The sequence below is a fragment of the Nyctereutes procyonoides genome, unplaced genomic scaffold (genome assembly GCF_905146905.1).
Source record: "Nyctereutes procyonoides isolate TBG_1078 unplaced genomic scaffold, NYPRO_anot_genome, whole genome shotgun sequence".
Classification (NCBI taxonomy): Eukaryota; Metazoa; Chordata; class Mammalia; order Carnivora; family Canidae; genus Nyctereutes; species Nyctereutes procyonoides.
Window position 1 is genome coordinate 494,232 of NW_026575028.1, and position 22,528 is coordinate 516,759.

At 44.8% G+C, this 22,528-nt stretch overlaps 1 protein-coding gene across 6 annotated transcripts in view; it reads left to right on the forward strand.

Annotated features, from left to right (window-relative positions):
- Window positions 1-13,695: 13,695 nt before the first annotated feature.
- The window catches only part of MICAL3 (microtubule associated monooxygenase, calponin and LIM domain containing 3), a 201,514-nt gene continuing 192,681 nt past the window's right edge, over window positions 13,696-22,528 (forward strand). For all 6 annotated transcript variants that reach the window (XR_008663165.1, XM_055315367.1, XM_055315368.1 and 3 more), the window contains exon 1: window positions 13,696-13,764. The gene's annotated coding sequence lies outside the window, so the exon portion shown is untranslated. The remainder of the gene's footprint in view (window positions 13,765-22,528) is intronic.

Below are 22,528 nucleotides of genomic sequence, written 5' to 3' on the forward strand. Positions count from 1 at the left end.
TTTTTTGGTTCCATTCTGAGGCTTTCTCAGGACATCTATCATTATTCCACTGCCAAAATGTGCAGTATCATATGGTATCTCTCTTCTCTCTTTTCTCGATTCCTTTTTTTCTATTCTTTTTTCTTTCACAATTTGAAAACGGAGCTGTGTAAAATAAGTCATATCCAAATATAACCCAATTGGAACTTGACCTTTGCCTCATGGAATATTGAAAGTGATGTTTTTAAGAGGAATGGGGGCAGTCAGACAGAAATGGAAAGACAGTTTCTTTCTCTCCCCACTATAAAATGAAGCAATCACAAGGGTGAGTTTGTTTTAGACCAGATCTAAAATGTTACACATTGAGGTCTGGTAGTGGGCACAGAGACTAGGGTCTGTGTTCAAAAAAAAAGTCCCGAAAGACAAATATATATCTATATCTATATCTGTATCTGTATATATTTTATTTTTGTAAATTTTTCTTAGATGTGAAGAAACGAGTTAAGAAAAGTCCTGTTGGCAAATTTTGCTGTGTTTCTAGAGATTTTCAAGAACTAGGTCTGAGTTGGATTAGGGAAGAGTCTTCTTGCATTAGGACTCCAGGAAACTCTATTTTGATGATGATTAAATGTGGTAAACATAGATGTTATTTTGCAGCAGCCTTGGTGATTAGAGATTTCTTCTATAGAGTATCTTGGTTTTTCTTGCATGTACTTAGAATATCTGACTGCAAAACATACATACCAAAGAATTGGGGGGAACACTTCTTAATTTTTTGACATACCAAGAATTAGAGATTTAATTAGTTAAAAGATTTCTAACCTTTTCTCTTCTTCTTCTTCTTCTTCTTCTTCTTCTTCTTCTTCTTCTTCTTCTTCTTCTTCTTCTTCTTCTTCCTTTTTTTTTTGCATTTGTTTTTATTGAAGTTCGATTTGCCTGTTGGCAAATCTATGTTTAGAGTATAACACCCAGTGCTCATCCCATCAAGTGCCCTAATCAGGGCCCATCATCCAGTTACCCCAACACCCCCTGCTTGTCCACTTCCCCTTCCATAACCCTTTGTTTCCCAGAGTTACGAGTCTCTCATGGTTTGTTTCTCTCTCTAATTTTTCCCTCTCATTTTTTCTCATTTCCCCTAAATCCCTTTCATTATTTCTTATATTCCCTGTATGAGTGAAACATATGATGAATGTCTTCCTCCAACTGACTTACTTCACTCAGAATAATACCCTCCAGTTCCATCCATGTCGAAACAAATGGTGGGTATTCGTTGTTTCTAATGGCTGAGTAACATTGCATTGTATATATAGACCACATCTTCTTTATCCATTCATCTGTCGAAGGACATTGAGGCTCCTTCCACAGTTTGGCTATTGTGGACATTGCTGCTATGAACATTGGGGTGCAGGTGTCCCAGTGTTTCACTGCATCTGTATCTTTGGGGTAAATCCCTAGTACAATTGCTGGGTCATAGGGTAGCTCTATTTTTAACTCTTTGAGGAACCTCCACACAGTTTTCCAGAGTGGCTGCACCAGTTCATATTCCCACCAACAGTGCAAGAGGGTTCCCCTTTCTCCACATCCCCTCCAACATTTGTGGTTTCCTGCCTTGTTAATTTTCCCCATTCTCACTGGTGTGAGTTGGTATCTCATTGTGGTTTTAATTTGCTTTCCCTGATGGCAAGTGACGTGGAGCATTTTCTCATGTGCTTGTTGGCCATGCATATGTCTTTTTCAGTGAAATTTCTGTTCATGTCTTCTGCCCATTTCATGATTGGATTGCTTGTTTCTTGGGTGTTGAGTTTAACAGGGTCTTTTTTTTTTTTAAGCAGGGTCTTTATAGATCTTGAATACTAGTCCTTGATCTGCTATGTTATTTGCAAGTATCTTCTCCCATTCTGTAGGTTGTCTTTTGGTTTTGTTGACTCTTTTGCTGTGTAGAAGCTTTTATTATTGATTAGGTCCCAACAGTTCATTTTTGCTTTTGTTTCCCTTGCCTTCATAGATGTATCTTGCAAAAAGTTGCTGTGGCCAAGTTCAAAAAGGGTGTCGCCTGTGTTTGCCTCTAGGATTTTGATGGATTCTTGTCTCACATTTAGATCTTTCATCTATTTTGAGTTTATCTTTGTGTACTGTGTATGATGTAAGAGAATAGTCCAGTTTCACTCTTCTGCACGTGGCTGTCCAATTTTCCCAACACCATTTATTGAAGAGACTGTCCTTTTTCTAGTGGATATTCTTTCCTTCTTTATCAAATATTAGTTGACCATGGAGTTGAGGGCCCATATTTAGGTTCTCTATTCTGTTCCGTTGATCTCTGTGTCTGTTTTTGTGCCAGTACCACACTGTCTTGACGATCACAGCTTTGTAATACAGCTTGAAATCCAGCATTGTGATGCCCCCAGCTCGGGTTTTCTTTTTCAATATCCCCCTGGCTATTCAGGGTCTTTTCTGATTCCAGACAAATCTTAAGATTATTTGTTCCAACTCTCTGAAGAAAGTCCATTGTATTTTGATAGGGATTGCATTGAGCGTGTAAATTGTCCTGGGTAGCATAGACATTTTCCAATATTTATTCTTAAAATGCATGAGCATGGACTATTTTTTAATCTCTTTGTGTCTTCCTCAATTTCTTTCAGAAGTGTTCTGTAGTTTTTAGGGTATAGATCCTTTACCTCTTTGGTTAGGCTTATTCCTAGGTATCTTATGCTTTTGGGTGCAATTGTAAATGGGGTTGACTCCTTAATTTCTCCTGCTTCAGTCTCATTGTTAGTGTATCAAAATGCCACTGATTTCTGGGCATTGATCTTGTATCCTGCCACACTGCCGAATTGCTGTATGGGTTCTAGCAATATTGGGGTAGAGTCTTTTGGGTTTTCTAAATGCAGTATCATGTCATCTGCGAAGAGGGAGACTTTGACTTCTTCTTTGCCAATTTGAATGCCTTTTCTTTTTGTTGTCTGATTGCTAAGGCTAGGACTTCTAGTACTATGTTGAATAGCAGTGGTGAGAGTGGACATCCCTGTCGTGTTCCTGATTTTAGGGGAAAGGCTCTCAGTTTTTCCCCCTTGAGAATGATATTTGCTGTGGGCTTTTCGTAGATGGCTTTTAAGATATTGAGGAATGTTCCCTCTATCCCTACACTCTGAAGAGTTTGATCAGGAATGGATGCTATATTTTGTCAAATGTTTTATCTGGATCTATTGAGAGGATCATACGGTTCTTGTTTTTTCTCTTATTGATGTGATCTATCATGTCAATTGTTTTATGAGTGTTGAACCAGCCCTGCATCCTGGGGATAAATCCCACTTGGTCATGGTGAATAATCCTCTTAACGTGCTGTTGGATCCTATTGGCTAGTATCTTGTTGAGAATTTTTGCATGTGTGTTCATCAGGGATATTGGTCTATAATTCTCCTTTTTGGTGAGGTCTTTGTCTGGTTTTGGAATCAAGGTGATGCTGGCCTCATAAAACAAGTTTGGAAGTATTCCCTCCCTTTCTATCCTTTCTATCCTTTGAAACAGCTTTAGTAGAAGAGGTATTTTTTCTTTAAACATTTGATAGAATTCCCCTGGGAAGCCATCTGGCCCTGGGCATTTGTGTCAGGAGGTTTTTGATAACTACTTCACTTTCCTCACTGGTTATTGGCCTGTCCACATTTTCTGTTTCTTCTTGTTCCAGTTTTGGTAGTTTGCAGTTTTCCAGAAATGCATCCATTTCTTCTAGATTGCCTAATTTGTTGGCATATAGCTGCTCATGATGCCTTTTTCAAATTGTTTGTATTTCCTTGGAATTGGTTGTGATCTCTCCTCTTTCATTCACGATTTTATGGAGTCTTTTTTCTTTTTAATAAGGCTTGTGAGGGGTTTACCTATCCTATTAATTCCTTCAAAGAACCAGCTCCTGGTTTTGTTGATCTGTTCTACTGTTCTCTGGCCTCTATTTTATTGAGTTCTGCTCAAAACTTCATTATCTCTCTTCTTCTGCTTAGTGTAGGCTTATTATTATTATTATTATTATTATTATTATTATTATTATTTATGATAGTCACAGAGAGAGAGAGAGGCAGAGACACAGGCAGAGGGAGAAGCAGGCTCCATGCACTGGGAGCCCGATGTGGGATTCGATCCCGGGTCTCCAGGATGGCGCCCTGGGCCAAAGGCAGGCGCCAAACCGCTGCGCCACCCAGGGATCCCTGCTTAGTGTAGGCTTTACTTGCTGTTCTTTCTCCTTTATGTGTGAGGTTAGCTTGTGTATTTGAGATTTTTTTCCCAATTTGTGATGTATTTCCTTCTTAGGACTGCTTCTGCTGTATCTCAAAGATTTTGAATAGTTGTATCTTCATTTTCATTTTCAAAACTAATAAGTTTCCCTGAATCTTTTTAATTCATCTCCAATTTCCTGGTTGACCCATTCATCTTTTTGTAGGATACTCCTTAACCTCCATGTATTTGAATTTCTTTCAAATTTCTTCTTATTTCAAAGCATTGTGATCTGAAAATATGCAGGGGACAATCCCAATCTTTTGGTATTGGTTGAGACATGATTTGTGACCTAGTATATGGTCTATTCCGGAGAAAATTCCATGTGCACTTGAGAAGAATGTGTATTCAGTTGCATTTGGATGGAAAGTTCTGCATATATTTGTGAAATCTATTTGTTAAATCTATTTGGACCTGTGTATCATTTAAGGCCCTTGTTTCTCTGGTGATGTTCTGCTTAGAAAATCTCTCATTTGCAGAAAGTTCTGTGTTGAAGTCTCCTACTATTAGTGTATTATTATCTAAGTATCGCTTTACTTTGGTTATTAATTGATTGATATACTTGGCAGCTCCCACATTAGGGGCATAAATATTCATGATTGTTAGGTCTTCTTGCATAGACCCTTCAAGTATGATATAGTGTCCCTCTTCATCTCTTACTACAGTCTTTGGTATAAAGTCCAATTTATCTGATATGAGGATTGCTGCCCCAGCTTTCTTTCAATGACCATTTGAATGGAAAATGGTTCTCCACCCTTTCATTTTCTGGCTGAGGTATCCTTAGGTCTAAAATGAGTTTTGTTGACAGCATATAGATGAGTCTTGCTTTTTTATCCAGTTCAATACCCTGCATCTTTGGATGGGATCATTTAGCTCATTCATGTTCAGAGTAACTATTGAAAGATATGAATTTAGGGTCATCATAATTACCTATTCAGTTCCTGTTTTTGTGGATTATTTCCTTAGGCTTCCTCTTTCTTTTACAGGGTCCCCCCTTAATATTTCTTGCAGAGCTGGTTTGGTGGTCACATATTCTTTCAGTTTCTACCTATCCTGGAAGCTCTTTATCTCTTCTATTCTGAATGAGAGCCTTGCTGAATAAAGTATTCTTGCCTGCATGTTTTTCTCATTTATGACCCTGTATATATCATGCCAGCCCTTTCTGGCCTGCCAGGTCTGTGGAGAGGTCTGCTGTTAATCTGATATTTCTTTCCCATATAAGTTAAGAATCTCTTGTCTTGAGCTGCTTTAAGGATTTTCTCTTTACCTTTGAAATTTGCAAGTTTTACTATTAAATGTTGAGGTGTTGAGTGGTTTTTGTTGATTTTTGGGGGGGTCCTCTCCATCTCTTGGATCTGAATGCCTGTTTCCTTCCCCAGAATTGGGAAGTTCTCAGCTATGATTTGTTCAAATATACTTTGTGGTCCTCTTTTCCTGAGCCTCTTCTGGAATCCCAATTAGACATTAGAATATCCAGTTTGGAATGCATCTCATTTAATCTCTTTTTAAGGTTGGCCTGATTAGATCTCAATTCTGCAGTAATGAAGTCTCTAGAGTCCTTTATGCTTTTTTTCCAGAGCCACCAGTAGCTTTATAATTGTACTTCTGAATTGAATTTCTGACATCGTATTGAAATCCATATTCTGTAACTCTGTGGCAGCGAGTATTGTTTCTGGTTCTTTCTTTTGTGGTGAATTCTTCATTCTAGTCATTTTGTCCAGTGCAGAGTGGCTGTATGAGTGGGCTGAGTCAAAAATATTAATCACAGGGATCCCTGGGTGGCGCAGCGGTTTGGTGCCTGCCTTTGGCCCAGGGCGCGATCCTGGAGACCCGGGATCGAATCCCACATCGGGCTCCCGGTGCGTGGAGCCTGCTTCTCCCTCTGCCTGTGTCTCTGCCTCTCTCTCTCTCTCTCTGTGACTATCGTAAATAAATAAATAAATAAAAACCTTTAAAATAAAAAAAAAATATTAATCACAACCTAAGTAAAATGCACCCTAGATGATTCCAAAGAGGTCAGAGACTAGAAAATAAGAGAAAAAGAAGTACAGAACAAAATAAAACAAAAGGACCACTAAAGTGAAAAACAAATTTTAAAACAAAGTAGTAAAAATAAAAAGCCAAAAACTGAAAACAAAGACGAAGAAAAAAAAAAAAAGAAAAAAGAATAGAAAAGAGCAAAAGGGGATGGTGGTGGGTGGTGGTGGTGAGGAAGTGGTAGTGGAGAGAGAATATAGTTTACCTGAGGTGTCCTAGAGAGTGATCCTCTTTGTTCTGAGTGTATTTTGTTCTGTATGTTAGAAGATGCAAATTTATGTAAACCAGAAATACTTGTAGAAAGCCCCAACATTGACCACCAAAACATAAACAAGATAAATGAGGGGGGCAGAATGGGAAGAAAGAGAGAATATAGTTTCACAGAATGAACCAGCAAGGTATTCCACTTGATTCTGGGTGGATTTTGGTTGTGTGTTAGCAGGTACTAACCCCCACCATTGTAAAATAAAATGAAGAAGAAAAAACAAAAAACAAATACGCATATCTCGTATATCTACCAAAATTAAATTGAATATGTTGAAGGGAATCCAGAAGTGAAATATATATCTAAGACATGTAATTGTGGAAATATGAATGTCAAAAAGAAAAAAAAACATAAAAACGAAGAGATGGTAAAATACTGTAGTTAAGGTAGGAAAAAAGAAAGAATATTGGAAATTTTTAACCTGCTATAAAGACAGATCGTAATGAAAAAATAAAAAAAAAGGAACCCTCTAGTTCTATATACTATTTTCCCTCAGTCCTGAAGCTTTGCAGTGCTGCTTGTTCAGTAAATTTGCTTTTCCCTTGTTCTTCCAACAGTTCTTCTAGGGGAGGGGAGAGGCTGCTGTGCTGACTCTCAGGTGTGTGTACCTGGGGAAGCTGTCCCGTCTCCCCCCCCCACCCCCCCTCCCAGGTGCTGGGCTCAGTGGGAGCTGTTTAACCTGGAGGCCTCTCTTCCCTGGGGCCCCGCCTCTCCCAGGCACAGGGTGACGCCAGGAGGAGAAAAAAAGATGGCGGTAGCCAGGTCCCCAGCTCTGGAGTCAGCTCCCTGCTAGTAACTAGCCGTAGTCTCCCAGTCCACACAGGCCTAGATGATCCCCGGCGAGCACTGGTGCACTGATCTGCACAGCTCGGGGGCGCCCAGGGCCAGCAGAGTTCTCACTGTCCCGGAACCTCTCCACCTCCGCCTGTCCCAGGGGAATGAAGGATCACCGGCTTTGTCTCCTTGGGCGACCTGGGATCTGGGGCCCTGTGCCACAGACCCGCGCTCCCTAGGGCCACCTCTCCCGAAGGGATCGGAGCACAGCCACCTGTCTGTTGCCAGCCTCTAGGGTAAAGCCGCCCACCTACCTAACCGGTTTCTCCCCGATGCCCCAGGGCTGCGGCGCTCCAGCCCTTTACCAATATTGGCGGGTGGTGTGCGGTGCGCTTTCCCCAGCGCCCCCCATTCTTATGGTGAGGACGGTAATCTGCAGGCATCACTGCCCCTTGAGCGATTTTGCCTGAGTTCCTTGCTAAGCACCTTTCTGTCTGGGAAAACTCTAGCGTGGATTTTTATTGTTCCCGCTTCTCCAGGGCTGGGCTTTCCTGCCCCGGAGGCTCTTGCCCCCCACCTTAGCCCCGCTCCTCGTGGGGCCCCTCTCCCACTTAATTCTTTTTTATTTTATTTTTTTGCCTTCCTACCTTGTTAAAAGCAAAAACTTTTTTTTTCTCTGGAGCGTTCCCTGTTTTTCTTTTTCCCCCAGCTGTTCTCTCTTTAAATCTCAGGTCGAATTCATAGGTTTTTGGGATGTTTTGAAAGTTATCTAGGTAAGTTTGTGGGACCAGATGAGTTGAGGACCCCTACTCTTCCACCATCTTGCCCCTCCTTTGATTTCTAACCTTTTATAACCTCACCATGAAATGTTAGCTTAGAGATAAACCCCAGAACCCAGGACGGCTTCCAGCTTTGGGCCATCCCAATCCATGATGCCCTCAGCTTTTCTCCAGAAGACTGGGTTGTTTCTCTGGAGGTCCCTTAAAGCTGAGCACCTCCAGGAGTCATGATGAACTGAACTAGTGGCAGTAATGGGTGTGATGTTTGGAATGTGTGGACTGAGTTCCTGTTGGACCACAGAATCCATCCACAGCCAGTGTTTCAGTCAGCATTTTTTGCTTTGCCAGTGACAGAAAAATGACAACCGGATTTAAGTTTAAAAGTGGGGCGTATTTACTGTTTCATATAACTGCCTTCCCATGAGACTTGATTCAGGGCTCACAGATGTGACCAGATCCAGCTTTGCTTCTCTCCATCTCTCAACTTCACTCCTTCAGGTTTGCTCGTCTTAGGCAAAGTCTAGCTCATGGCCCCAGATGGCTGCCAGCAGCTCTCAGAGCTACCTGCATCCCACTTCAGGTCCAGAAAAGGGTTTTGATCAATTCCAGTCAAACTATACTGAGAATGGGGGAGGGGCAATGGCTGTTGATGGCTGGAGAAAAGGACTTTATGTAGAGGCAACCACAAAACCAAAGTAATGCCAAGGGACGGGAGACCTAAGCAGGAGCTGAGAGTAATGTTGGATGGATTAACCAGCCACTTGATACTGGAAGATGGGCTGGCAGCTTAGACCATCTGGATTTGTCCCCATCACAGAATTGGTATTGTTGAAGAGACGCAAACTGATTTGGAACTGATTTGGACATTAGCCAGTACTAATTGGTGATTGATATCCTTTTTTTTTAATTTTTTAAAATTTTTATTTATTTATGATAGTCACAGAGAGAGAGAGAGAGAGAGAGAGACAGAGACACAGGTAGAGGGAGAAGCAGGCTCCATGCACCGGGAGCCCGACGTGGGATTCGATCCGAGTCTCCAGGATCGTGCCCTGGGCCAAAGGCAGGCGCTAAACCGCTGCGCCACCCCGAGATCCCGATTGATATCCTTTTAAAGCTGAAAGCTCCTGTGCGTAGATTCGTTACTTACTTCGAGTTACAATATATAGATTGATGTGCTGTTTTGAGCCATCCGTTCCACTACCTATTTTATTGGTTCAGGTAAAATGACACTGAGTTTATCTGAGCATTGATCATTTGAACATATTCTACTCTGATTTTTCTATCACTCTTCCGGGATTTGGGAGAAGTGTGGTTAAACGGAGGGAGAGGGAAACACTTTGCTATTTAATTTCAGGGCACTTGGAAGGAAAAATATATATTTACCACTTTGATAGGTAAAAATGCACTGTAATAATTAAAACAATGAGATATTTTTCATCTGTCAAATTGACAAGGCTTACAAAAGAAGAGAAATGCCCAGTATTGGTGAGGGTTCAGAGAAATAGCCCCATCATACCTTGCTGGTAGGAAGTAACTGGTGTAAACTTCTTGAAAGACAATTTGGCAATATACATGAAACATTTAAAAATACAGGAAAAATACATTAACATAGTAACAGTGTTATGCTGTTAAGAGTAATTAGTAATTTTAATTGTTTTGTACTTTTCTGTATTAAAATTTTTTAAACAATGAACATGTATTACTTTTGAAATTAGAAAATGTTTTTCTTAAAAGTGAGACAGAATACATCAGTTTTTAAAAAATATTTCATTTATTTATTCATGAGAGACAGAGAGAGAGAGAGAGAGAGAGAGGCAGAGACATAGGCAGCAGAGGGAGAAGCAGGCTCCATCCAGGGAGCCTGACGTGGGACTCACTCCCAAGTCTCCAGGATCACACCCTGGGCTGAAGGCGGCGCTAAACTGCTGGGCCACTGGGGCTGCCCACATCACAGTTTTTTAATGGCAAAATTATGGATTGATATTATTCCCTCTACGGTTTGGTACATGTCCAGTTATTTCTGGGTACCCTCCATTTCTCCACTTTCCTCCCCAATATATATGCCCATCCCCCCACCCCTACCCTCTCCCAGAGTTCAGGCCAGTGCTCTTCCTCTTTCTCTTAGAGGTCAGGCTTTCTGACGTGAGCTTACAATTAGCCTTGAGATGGAATCCTATCACATAGGTTTTGAGGAGTTCGGGTTGATCTACTCCTCACCCAGTAGATCTGATGTTCATCACCCTCTCCACTCCGTAAGGACAGGCTTCATGTATGATCCATCAGGATAACCCCACACAACTCTACAGTCCTTTGCTCGTAGTAGTTGCCCACTAAATGTTAGGATGCATAAATGAAACACTTAAGACAAACAGAGGCATTTTAGAGCTCTCTGGGAATAAGAAAAGACAGAAGAGCAGTGGGAGTGAAAATTAACTGGACTGACTAGCTCTGGGCTGGGCAAAGAGCAAGTCACCAGTATTGGCTTCAGAATTACCATGCTTAGGCTTCTTAATTGACATTGAAAATTTACTGGCTCCCACACCATTTTGCCAGCCTGTCCACTCCTCTGAGGATTCAGCGGTTTGTCTGATTATTTGTTTGATTGTTTATTTATAATCTTATTTATTTTTTTAAAGATTTTATTTATTTATTCATAGAGACAGAGAGGGAGAGGCAGAGACACAGGCAGAGGGAGAAGCAGGCATCATACAGAGAGCCTAACGTGGGACTCGATCCAGAGTCTCCAGGATCACGCCCTGGGCTGCAGGCGGCGCTAAACCGCTGCACCACTGGGGCTGCCCGTAATCTTATTTATGTTTTAAAAATATTTTATTTATTTCAGAGAGTGAGAGAATGTGCACAAGCGGGGGGAGGGGCAAAGGGGGAGGGAGGAGGAGCAGACTCCCCACTGAGCAGGGCTCCAGAAGTGGAGCTGGATCCCAGGACCCTGGGATCAGGACCTGAGCTGAAGGCAGGGGCTTCACCACCAGAGCCATCCAGACACCCTGGATTTCATTGGTTTAAAAAGAATGAGATCATTAGCCCAGTGTATATTTTCAGGGCTGTGTTACACGTGTCAGTGAAGCAAGATACTTTACTAAGGAGCAACTTGGAAACTTCCCTGAATCTCTGAGCAGCCTGGCACATAGAAATCCCTTCCTCATGGGATTCGGTCTCCAGGTACTCTAGGCAGTGGGGGAGGAGGAGGCTTTTGTTGCCCTTTGCTATTGAATTTGCCAGGTGTGTCAAAGGCATAATCTCAGAGACAGAATATAAACAAGCCAGGAGAAGAAACACATAGTACTTCTCACTCTTTATAGAAGCCCTCCTGGACTTGTTTTCTGCCCTGCAAACACTGCTACCATTCTCCCTGGATTGCACGGTGTGGGTTTTGCTGTTACTTGTTCGCTTCTTGCTTATAATTGTTCTCTACTGGTTATATGTGAAAAGATTGTATTCACTCAGGGATTGGAGATTTCAGTGGGAAAAATGGACAACTTGGATAACCAGACTTCATTATTTACCAGCCCTGCTACCAGAGCTAAACTGGTCAGCCTTTCTAGCTGTGGTTTTCTTGCTCACTTGCGGACAAACTTCTCCTAACCTTCCTGACATGATTTTTTTATTTTTTATTTTTTATTTTTTTGCTTCCTGACATGATTGAGGCTGAAATGATATTGTAGGTAAAGACGTGTAAAAAATGATGTAAGTGTATGACATTATCTTTTGTATGGAATGCCATAGCATAGGTTCTTCAGAAACAGATAGTATTTGCACTTTGGGGTTGTGAAGATAGAAACTACAGTTAGACCTCGATTGTGTGTGCTTCGGCGACTCAGCTTCTCTAAGACTCACTTTCTTTCTCTCCATAAAACAGGAATAATAATAGTACTTCACAGAGTTCATGTGATGGTGAAATGAAATGATACATGCAAAGCACTTCCCAACAGTACTAGCACATAGTAACATTTAATGAATGTAAGCAGCAGCTGCAGCTGAAAATGAATAAGAGAGGTAACCATATCAGTAAAAATCGCATATTGGGTCAGAAACTCGGGGTTATGGTGGCACAGAGTAGAAATGGGAGCTCTATAAGTTAGCAGCTTCTGTTAATCAACCTGGGAAGACTTCATGGAGAAACTGGACTTTCTAGAACTCACTGAATAATAGTTGGAAGATCAGTTAGAGGGGGTGGTGTGTGGGGGAGAGTGGAACTATTAAAAAAGTATCCCAAACTCCTCATGTAATTTGGAAGAAGGTTAAGTGGATGTAGGGATGTAGGGTGAGCAGATGATGGAAAGTTGGAAAGTTCTGAAAAATAAAGGTGAAGCTGGTCTGAAGTTTGGTGGCCAAGCAGCCAGAATAAAGCTTTAAAACAGAGCCGACTAGACTCCCAAGGAATGTTTTTAAAGTCTTGAATCTGACATGTAGTGTGACTAAAATTGGCCATGAACAGTTAAATGGTGTAGTGGACACTTCAGATAGCACTGCAATGACTCTAATGAGGACTGACCAGCGAGCTTTGTTGCTAAAGGTGGGGATCTGGACAGTTCAACAGGTGTATTAATTATGAATTGAAACTTTGATACTGTGGAGGAAGAGGGAAGAAAGGATGACTCTCAGAAGATTAGAAATTACGAGGTATTCTGAGGGGGAGTTGGGTACTCTCCACACATAAGGAGAATGCTTTGCTTTAAGAGAGGAGGGACAAAGAATATTGAATTTGTCTTTACAAAAGGTAGGGTTTACACTGTATAAAGGATTTGGTATCATTTCTGACAAGTCTACCTTACTTTCAACCAAAGTTGAAACATGGGAGAGCATGCCGAAAATTGAAGAAAATATATAAGTATTGCTAATACCATGCAAAGGATTGTAGAATCACAAAATATGAAAAGGACCCTCAGAGGACCCCACTTCTAGTCCAGTATTGTCATTGGATTAGGTGAGGAACCTGAGGCCAAGGGACGTATCTGGTTCACTTCTCCCCGTATTTTCTTTTAGCTCTCTAACCCAAACATCTGTGGAGCCCCTAAATCTCTTTGTTTCCCCGTCTAGATAAGATCGGGAAGAAAATCCTGGTTTTGTTTGTGGCGGCTGCTGAGGGCAACACACAAGTTCCCTTTAATCGCACCCTCTCTCCTCCCCAGCTGGCAGGGTTGATAGACAACCGTGATTTCTCATTGGCCATTTTGTGTGGTTCCCTACGCCCTTCCAAGATGCCCAGCCAATCAGCTCCTCCCTGTCTCCTGGACGCGGCTCCAAGGACCGTACCACAGAGACCTGCAGGGGGGGTGGAGCGGAGGGAGGCAGTGGCCGCAGCCCGTTCCCGCACCTTCTGCACGTAACCTTGCGATTCCGGCACTGTCCAAGCCTGCAGGTCCCAACGGCACCCCTGAGGCCGGGAGCCGCGCGCCGGGTCCGGAGGGGCAGTTCGGGTGCCGCCCCCGCGCCTGGGGTCCTGTGGTCGGGCCGAGCCCCGCCGCCCCCGCCCTCCCATGTGCCCGCCCAGCCCCCGGCGGCCGCGCGGCGGCTCAGCTGCTGTTGCTCGCGCGGACCTGCGGCGCGCTGCGGGGCTCGGGGCGGCGGGGCTGCGGGGCTCGGCGGGGCTCGGGGCGGCGGACCCGGAGTGCGGCCCGGCTCTGCTCACACCAGCATGAGGCGGAGGTAGGCATCGCGCTTCGAGACCCACCCCCGCTCCAACCGTTCCGTGGGGGCCGCATCCCACCCGCGCCCTGGGGGCAGGGTTTCCGGGGCCCCGGAGGGCGGCTCTCCAGCCGGCGACCGCCGCGACCCGACCTGCGGCTGCAGACCTCCCCACCCGCAGCCCCGAGGGCCCGGGACCCGCGGCGGCGGGCGCTCGGCGCCTCCTCCTGGCGGCCGGCTGGAGCCCTTTACCTGGCGGGGCGGACGAGGAAGCCCCTCCCCGCGCCTCCCCGGCCGCGGTCCGTGCCGCCCGCAGCCCTGGCCGACCACCCCCGCCCGACACTGCCGGTGATCCCCGGCCCCTGCCCTCCGCGGCCCCCCGGCTCCTGCGCGCGACCCCCAGGAGTTGCCTGTTCTGTCCGGGGCAGCCGCGCGGGCCCGGGGTCCCCAGGGAGGCTGGCCCTGGCGGTGGCCCTGGGGCAGCCGGCGGAGCGCGGAGGGGGTGGCTCGGAGAGTGGCGAGCAGTGTCCGGGGCAGCTTGGGGCGGGGGCGCACATCTCTCGTCCTCCGCGGCCGCTGAGCCTTGGGCCCGGTGCGCCCTGCCCTGCAGCCAGCCCGGCCTGTGCGCGGTCGGCCTGCCCCTCGAGCCGGGGGCCGACCCTGGTGGCCAGGCGTGCGCCGGCCTGTAGGAGAGGGGGGACCTTGACCTGGATTCCGGCAGCGGCTGAGTGTGGGTGCCGGGTCGCTCTGGGCAAGTGGCCCCCAGAGGTCCATGAAGTGCTTTTCCTTCTATTTTCTGAGAGTGGCGGTGGATGGGGGAGATGATGGCAGCCACTTACGTCACTTAATCTGTGAGCCACCCCCCCCCCCCCGCCTCACTTGCACGGTGACAGGAGGGCTGTGTGGGACGCTGTAAATTCCTAGTTTAAAAACCACCTCGAGGAGCCCTGTCCACGCAGCAGAGCCTCGCCTTGTGTTAGAAAGCCAAAGGTAGTGACAGCTTGAGTTTTGCAGGTTCTGGCGTGGGGGGTAAACGAATCATGAGGAGGCCTCCACTTCATCCCGTCGGGGGCATGGGTTAGCCGTGTACGTCGGCTGGTTTTCTGGAGAGGCTTAATTCAGGGAAAGCTTATCCAAGAATGCAGATCACAGACAGGTTCCTTTAATGTTGGTGTTTGACACAGACGTTAGTTAAGGTTACCTGAAGTGCATTAGTGCAGAGGTCAGTTGTGAGAAGTGTCTTTTCAAAATAAGGCTTATTGCTTTTTTTTTTTCCTAGTCGGTTGTAAATGGAGACTGTGGCATTTAAACAAGACAACATCAGTGTGTATTTGCTCCCACCTGAGTTTGCTATGTAGACAGTCATTTAGAATGATGGCTTGTACCCCAAGGGTGAGAACGAGTTGGGTTTTATAGTGAGAAAGATATCTTAGAGTTGCTGCCAGCCAGAATGCTTTGCCCTCTCATTACCTGGCCTCACGGATGCCAGTTCATTATTGTGGTTGCTTTCTCCTGTGAGCATATCTGTAAAGAGTCCTTAAGAGGATATTATAAATTCTGTATTTGATTGACAAATGTACTCTCAGGTCAGACATTTAGCTCAAGTTGTTTTAGCCCTACAGTGAATTCTTATGCTCCATGTTTTAAATATTTTTAAGCAGGCAGCCTGGGTGGCTCAGTGGTTTAGCGCTGCCTTTGGCCCAGGATGTGATCCTGGAGACCCAGGATGAAGTCCCACGTCGGGCTCCCTGCATGGAGCCTGCTTCTCCCTCTGCTGGTGTCTCTTTGCCTCCCCCCCCCCCGCCACCCCCCCCCCGTGTGTGTCTTCCATGAATAAATAAATAAAATCTTTTTTAAAAAATTAAAAAATATATTTTTAAGCTTTTTTGTTGGTATATTAAACCACTTAAGTTAATTCCAGAATTATAGGAAAAACATGGTTTGAATCTTCTTCTTGCAAAGAATCTTTAGGAACTTGGACCTGGTTCCTATCCAGTTTTACAGATAATGAACTAGGGTTTGGTGAGACCCTAGGTGGAAGAAGGGGTGACTGAAATCAGGGCAGGCACTCAGACCTGTGCTGTCAGATTTCGAAGTGTGTGCTTTTGACTCCCAAGCTTTGGTGGTGACTAAAGAGCGGATGTCAGTCCCTGACTGTTGCTGCTGTGCCTCCCTGGGGCCTGATAAGCTGTGATTGTGCTGGGGCTTTATTTTTCATCGAGGTAAAGTTTTCACACCCTGGACTTTCTCTCATGCCAAAAGCATTCTTCTAGCCAGGTGGAGGGTCATTATTTTAGAAAAATAATGAGACCCGGAAAAGCATCTACATTTGGAGAGTATGAGTATTTTTTTTTATATTTTTATTTATTTATTTATTTATGATAGCCACAGAGAGAGAGAGAGAGAGAGAGAGAGAGAGAGAGAGGCAGAGAGAGAAGCAGGCTCCATCCACCGGGAGCCCGACGTGGGATTCGATCCCGGGTCTCCAGGATCGCGCCCTGGGCCAAAGGCAGGCGCCAGACCGCTGCGCCACCCAGGGATCCCGAGTATGAGTATTTTAATAAGACCAGAAAGAGAGAATCAAGGTGGTTTGTGGATAGGAAATGTGTGATATTCTAACCCAGGGGATATCTTTAGTCTCCAGGCTTTTTAACTTAAGCTGTGAGTTGAAATTGTAAACCTGGAGGCACAGCAGCTCTGGGCTGAAATATGTGTAGTAAGTAAGGCTCTCAGTTTCTACTTTAAATGGCAAAGTTGAAAATCTGATTCCTTTTCAGTCTTTTGCTTCCACAAATAATGCGGTAAGTTATGGGAATGGTAGGGACATTGTTTGGAACAATTACCTAAACTCTTTGTGGACTGCTCCTTCTCTCCACCCTCCCCTCCCCTCCCCTCCCCTACCTTTGGTTCCACTTTTCAGGATTTAGTTCCTATCCTGTAGAATTGGGTGGAATGGTGGAGGGTGTCAGGCCCTGAGATGCTTGGGATATACCAGTGGATAGAACATCCCTGCCCCTGTGGGCTCAGCTGTATGTGACTTGCTGTTTTCATGGTATGGGCTTTAGTTATCTTTAGGTATGAAGGTTTATAGTCATCAAGAAACTAGGGAGGGAGGAGAGGGAAACTGTCACCCCAAACCCTGGAATTCATTGACTTCTTCTCATTGTGGAGTCAGAATTTCACAGAGGAGAGAAAACTGCCACAATTTACAAGAAAAGGAAAGTGGTGACCATCAGATGACATAAAGGAAGAGAAGTAGGACGTTGGGTGGTACCTTGCTGAAAGGTGAAAGAAGGGCAGGAGCTTCTACTAAGTATTAAGTTCTAAGAACAGCTGGGTCTCCCTGCACCCCTCTTGCAGGGCCTGCTCAGCATCTGTCATAAGATGGGAGAAGCGAGCATATCTTGGTGTGTGAATGGAAGCCAGGAAAGGAGTCTTTCTGCATTAGACAGGCCTGCTGAGGTCTATTTAATTGTATATCCAATGAAGGCTCTGGTTTGGTTAACTCTGGTTAGCACTTGCTTAGCTAGTAGCTTTTATTGACTTCCTTAAGGCAAAGTGAAACTTTGTTTGGTCCCATTGTCCTCTCTTTTGCCATGCTGCTTTTCTGTTATTGATTTAAGTAAAGTATGGCCGAAGCTTGAGTCCGGGGAGGTCTTCCCTATGTCATTGTTGGAGTTTGGGAAGAGAGGAGGAGCAGAGTAACCCAAAGAGAAGAGGAAGAAGAGGTGGTACTTACTCCTAGCTCCCTAGCCCCTCTGACAACAAATCTTCAGCACAGACTGCACCCAGCCTGCAAAACGCTGACATGTGAAGGTCCAACTGCACTCTTCCCTCTCTAACCCCCACATCACCCACCTCCACCACCAGAGCTGCCTTATGATTGAGAATTGTTGGGTTTGTGAGTGGAAAAGGAAAAGCGGGTAAAGTAGCATCATGACAAATAATGACATGAGCAGTGGTAGCAGCAGAGACGCTTAGAGTCAATTCACTGTGTACCAGGCTCTGCATGGACAAATTCATTCAGTCCTCATGACAGCCGTAGAAGATAGGTGTTGGTATGAGCCCTATTTTTACATGAGGAAGCCAAGGCACAGGGAGCAGTGACTTCTGAGCGTCTCAGTTAGAAAGTGGAGGAGGCAGACTTCAGACATAGGCATTTGGTTTCAGATTGGTGCTCTCACGGACCAGTTATGGGCAGCTGACTTGGGTAGACTTGCACCTAACAGTTTCTCGGTCCTGAAGGTCACCTTTCCTCTCTTCCAACCTCCCCTCCATTTTCACATTTAACCCCCTCTTTACTTTTCAGTTATCAGTCTGAAATGCTATGGGAGAGATGCATTTAGGTTAACTAGCATATTCCTTTAAAGTTGAGGCAGTCAGAGAAGGTAATTCTGAAGCATCTAGAGGGGTCTGGGTGGGCTTCCAAAAAAGAATATGTAGGACACTGTAAAGAATCTTCAAGGACCCAGGAGCTAGACATGGGATCTGGAAAGAGTGTTATTTATAGCGCTGCTCCCAGAAAAGATGAGGAACCCTTTTCCTTTCCCTTCTCTACCTTTTTGCTTGGCATGGGTTGCTGATTCCCAAGACCTAGAACTTGAGCAAACCTTCCTATTGACCTGGCTCATGGGCTTTTGGATGATTTTTTTTTTTTTTAAGATTTTACTTATTTATTCATGAGAGGCACACAGAGAGAGAAAGAGAGAGAGGCAGAGACACAGGCAGAGGGAGAAGCAGGCTCCATGCAGGGAGCCCGATGTGGGACTCAATCCTGAGTCCCTAGGATCAGGCCCTGGGCCGAAGGTGGCACTAAACCGCTGAGCCACCCGGGCTGCCCCTTTTGGATGATTTTAATTTCATTTTCTTACTTAATGAAATAAAATAAAATAGTCTGCGGTCCTAACTATATTTGGAACAGAACCTTTTCCCTGGTTTGGTCATAACTGGTCAGAATCATCTATTTCCCTGTGAAAAAGGAAAAGGAGAAGTATTGTGACTAGTGATATGGACATGTGTCAGTTTGTTTCCAAAACAGGTTTTTTTTTTTTTTTTTTCTCAAAACCAGACTTGCAGAGAAAGGGGGAAAAAAATCAACCTTCTGCCTTTAGCATTTTATTTTATTTTTATTTATTATTATTATTTTTACAGATTTTATTTATTCATTCATTCATTCATTCATTCATTCATGAGAGACACGCAGAGAGAGAGAGACAGGCAGAGGGAGAAGCAGGCTCCTCGCAGGGAGCCCCACGCGGGACTTGATCCCAATTCTCCAGGATCAAACCCTGGGTTGAAGGTGGCGCTAAACCAATGAGCCACCGGGGCTGCCCATGCCTTTAGCATTTTAAATTTTTTTTAATTTTTATTTATTTATGATAGTCATACAGAGAGAGACACAGGCAGAGACACAGGCAGAGAGAGAAGCAGGCTCCATGCACCGGGAGCCTGATGTGGGATTCGATCCCGGGTCTCCAGGATCGCGCCCTGGGCCAAAGGCAGACGCCAAACCGCTGCGCCATCCAGGGATGGGATCCCACCTTTAGCATTTTAAAAGCATCTTTAGGTGAGTGAGTCCTGTGTATAGTTATGTAGTAATTAGCTATCACTTATTGAGTGTTAACCACCCAGATGCTGTGCCAAAGGCTTTAATATACACATATCATTTCTAGTCTTCGGGTAGGTACTGTCACTCCTATTTTACCATAGGAAAACCATTTCAGGGATCCCTGGGTGGCGCAGCGGTTTGGCGCCTGCCTTTGGCCCAGGGCGCGATCCTGGAGACCCGGGATCGAATCCCACGTCGGGCTCCCGGTGCATGGAGCCTGCTTCTCCCTCTGCCTGTGTCTCTGCCTCTCTCTCTCTCTCTCTGTGACTATCGTAAATAAATAAATAAAAAACCTTTAAAAAAAAAAATTTAAAAAAAAATTAAAAAAAAAAAAAAAAAAGAAAAGAAAACCATTTCAGAGAAGGTAAGGTCCATAAACCCAGTAAGTTGCAGAAGCTGGATGATCACCTCGTTGGAAGGTGAAATGTTGAAGGAGCAAAAGGAAGAGAAAATGGGGAAGAAAAAGACAGTATTGGGCAGGGGAAAGAAATTCATGAGACGGCAATGTGCATCAGCCCCCAGGGTTTACTGTATACCTCAGTGGGCTGGATGAGGCATAGAAATGCCCATGGGCCTCAAACACCCTCAGGGAGCCAGGGAACAAAGAAATTCCAGAACCTAAGAGTTTTAGGCTACCCACTGGGACTTGGTTTTAGTATGCACTTATTAGTACCCAATAATAAAGCAAGTGCCAGGTATTAAAACATGTCTACCTATAAGAGGTCACCATATTTCTGGCGAAGGCGGACACAAATCCAGAAAACCTAGTGTGGTAAGTGACTTACTGGCCAGGGAGCCCTGAACATGGAGTGGTGAGAAAATTTATACTTCCTGGCAAAATATTTCTTCTCGATTCAGTTTTGTTAATTTCATGCACATAAGATGGAGAATTTCTGAAATTTACCCACCTCCTGTGGCTGTTTCTGGAATGTTTATGTTTTAGCAGACAGAGGATCTCTCTGCAGCTCCTCTCTGAGGACCAGCCCTGTACCTTGGTTGCAGGAAAGGCTGGGGCCACCTCCCTTTCCTGCAGGTTGCCTTCAGGCTCATCACTACTGCAGATCTGCTGGGCTTGGTGCACTTGTCCCCATGTAGTCACTGCTTGCTTGGAGGTACAGGTGCTCCAATAGACTGGTAGCCCTTGCTAGAAGAGTGTATTGCTGGGCTGTGCCCTTTCCAGGTGCTCTAGCAGGGGTGGGAGCAGTCCTGGGCGTGAAGATGCTTTCCCAGAGCTTTGGGAATTAGATGAGACCATGTTACCGCTCTGGCTCCTTTCTAACTCTAGGACCACCTCACTGTACCAGTAGTGACCTGGGTGCCCAGTGGTAGCCTTGTAGTGTTATTATTCTCGGCCTTGTCCCTGGCTCTGCATTCTTTTTTAAAATTTCATTTATTTATGTATTCATGAGAGACACACAGCAGAGAGGCAGAGACACAGGCAGAGGGAGAAGCAGGCTCCAAGCAGGGAGCCCGACATGGGACTCAATCCTGGGACTCCGGGATCACGCCCTGGGCTGAAGGCAGATGCTGTACCGCTGAGCCACCCAGGCATCCCTGGCTCTGCATTCTTTTCTTATTAGCAACTATTTAGTCTTCCTGAAATAACCTTTGTTCATTAATTTATAATCTAATGGGCCCTTCCTCCACATGAAACACTATACTGGGTATTAGGATAGGGCACAGGTTTGTAGAAATATATTCATAATGAATGCGTCTGCCTCAGAAAATACAGTATAAATGTGGAAAACGTTTGGGTAAAAAGCAAACAAAAGCAATGAAATACCAAGTAGCACAGACAGGTGACTTCAGTGTTAGGAGACAATAAGGACAATGACTACAGTTGACCCTTGAATAACACGGGTTTGATCCATGTGTTCACTCATGTGCAGCTTTTTTGGGTAAGTACAATATGGTACTATAAATGTATTTTCCTTATGGTTTTCTTCATAACATTTTCCCTGGTTTTATTCTAAGAATATAGTGCATAATGCAGATAACATACAAAATAGATGTTAATCAACTGTTTATCAGTAAGGCTTCTTTCTGGTCAGCAGGCTGTTAATAGCTAAGTTTTGGGGGAGTCAAAAGTTACATGCAGATTTTCAACTGCGTGGGGGTAGGCATCCTCAGCCCTCCATTGTTCAAGGGTCAACTGTATTACCTTTTGAGAATTTATTATATACCAAGTGATGGTTTAAATGCTGTGCATGCATTGTCAACCCTGTAAGTTAAGTGGTATTGTATCATCCCTGCTTTATAGGTGAGGACTCAGAGATACAAGTATCGTATCCAAGGCCACACAGTACATGGGTGGGAAGAGCCTGGGCTTTGAACCCTGGTCCCCACTGACTCACTTGGGCCTGTGCACTGTGTCCCAGGTCATTGGTAGGGTTGTCTAGGCGGTGGTGTGAGCAAAGCTTGGAGTTGAGAGTGAGCAGGATGCATTCAGGGCAGTGAGGAGGCCAGCCTGATGGTTGGAGTTGGGTTCAGTATTTGTGGACTGCTGTGCCACGTTCTGTCTGGGTGCTGGGAGATGAGTAAGACGTGTTCCTTGCCCTCTGGAATCTTGCTGTAGCTGAGGAGACAGACACACAAATAGATGATTTCAGTGTACTGTGGTAAGTGCTGTGATGAGGCTAAGTATAGGGTTCTGTGGAAGCAGATGGAAAGGAACCAGGAAATGCTCCCAGAGTCTTGAAAGGTAGGCTTAGCAGCTGAAGGCAAGAAGAGTTTTCTAAAAGGCAGAGAGCAGCATGAACAAAAGCATGGCCTTTGTGGGCCTTTCCTGCTAAAAGCAAGTTTATTCACCTGGTCTGATGGATGCCATGGCCCAGTGTGAAGTGTATAGGCAACAGGTAGTTCATCAGAGGTGTTGGAACACAGAGGAACAGTGTAGAGGTAGTATATTGTGTCCATTAATCTGATGGAAGCGGGAAAGATTAAGGTCCAGCAAAACCACCTGTGGGAAGAGTTGGCAAACTTCTCTATAAAGGGCTAGAAAGTAAATATTCTAGGCTTCAGTGGGTCACGTGGTCTCTGATGCAGCTATTCAACTGCTATTGTAGTAGGAAGGCAGCCACAGATAATTGGTAAACAAATGGGCATGGCTGTATGGCAACCACATTTATATATGACCCTCCAAATTTGAATTTCATATAATTCTCACATGTCTCAAAA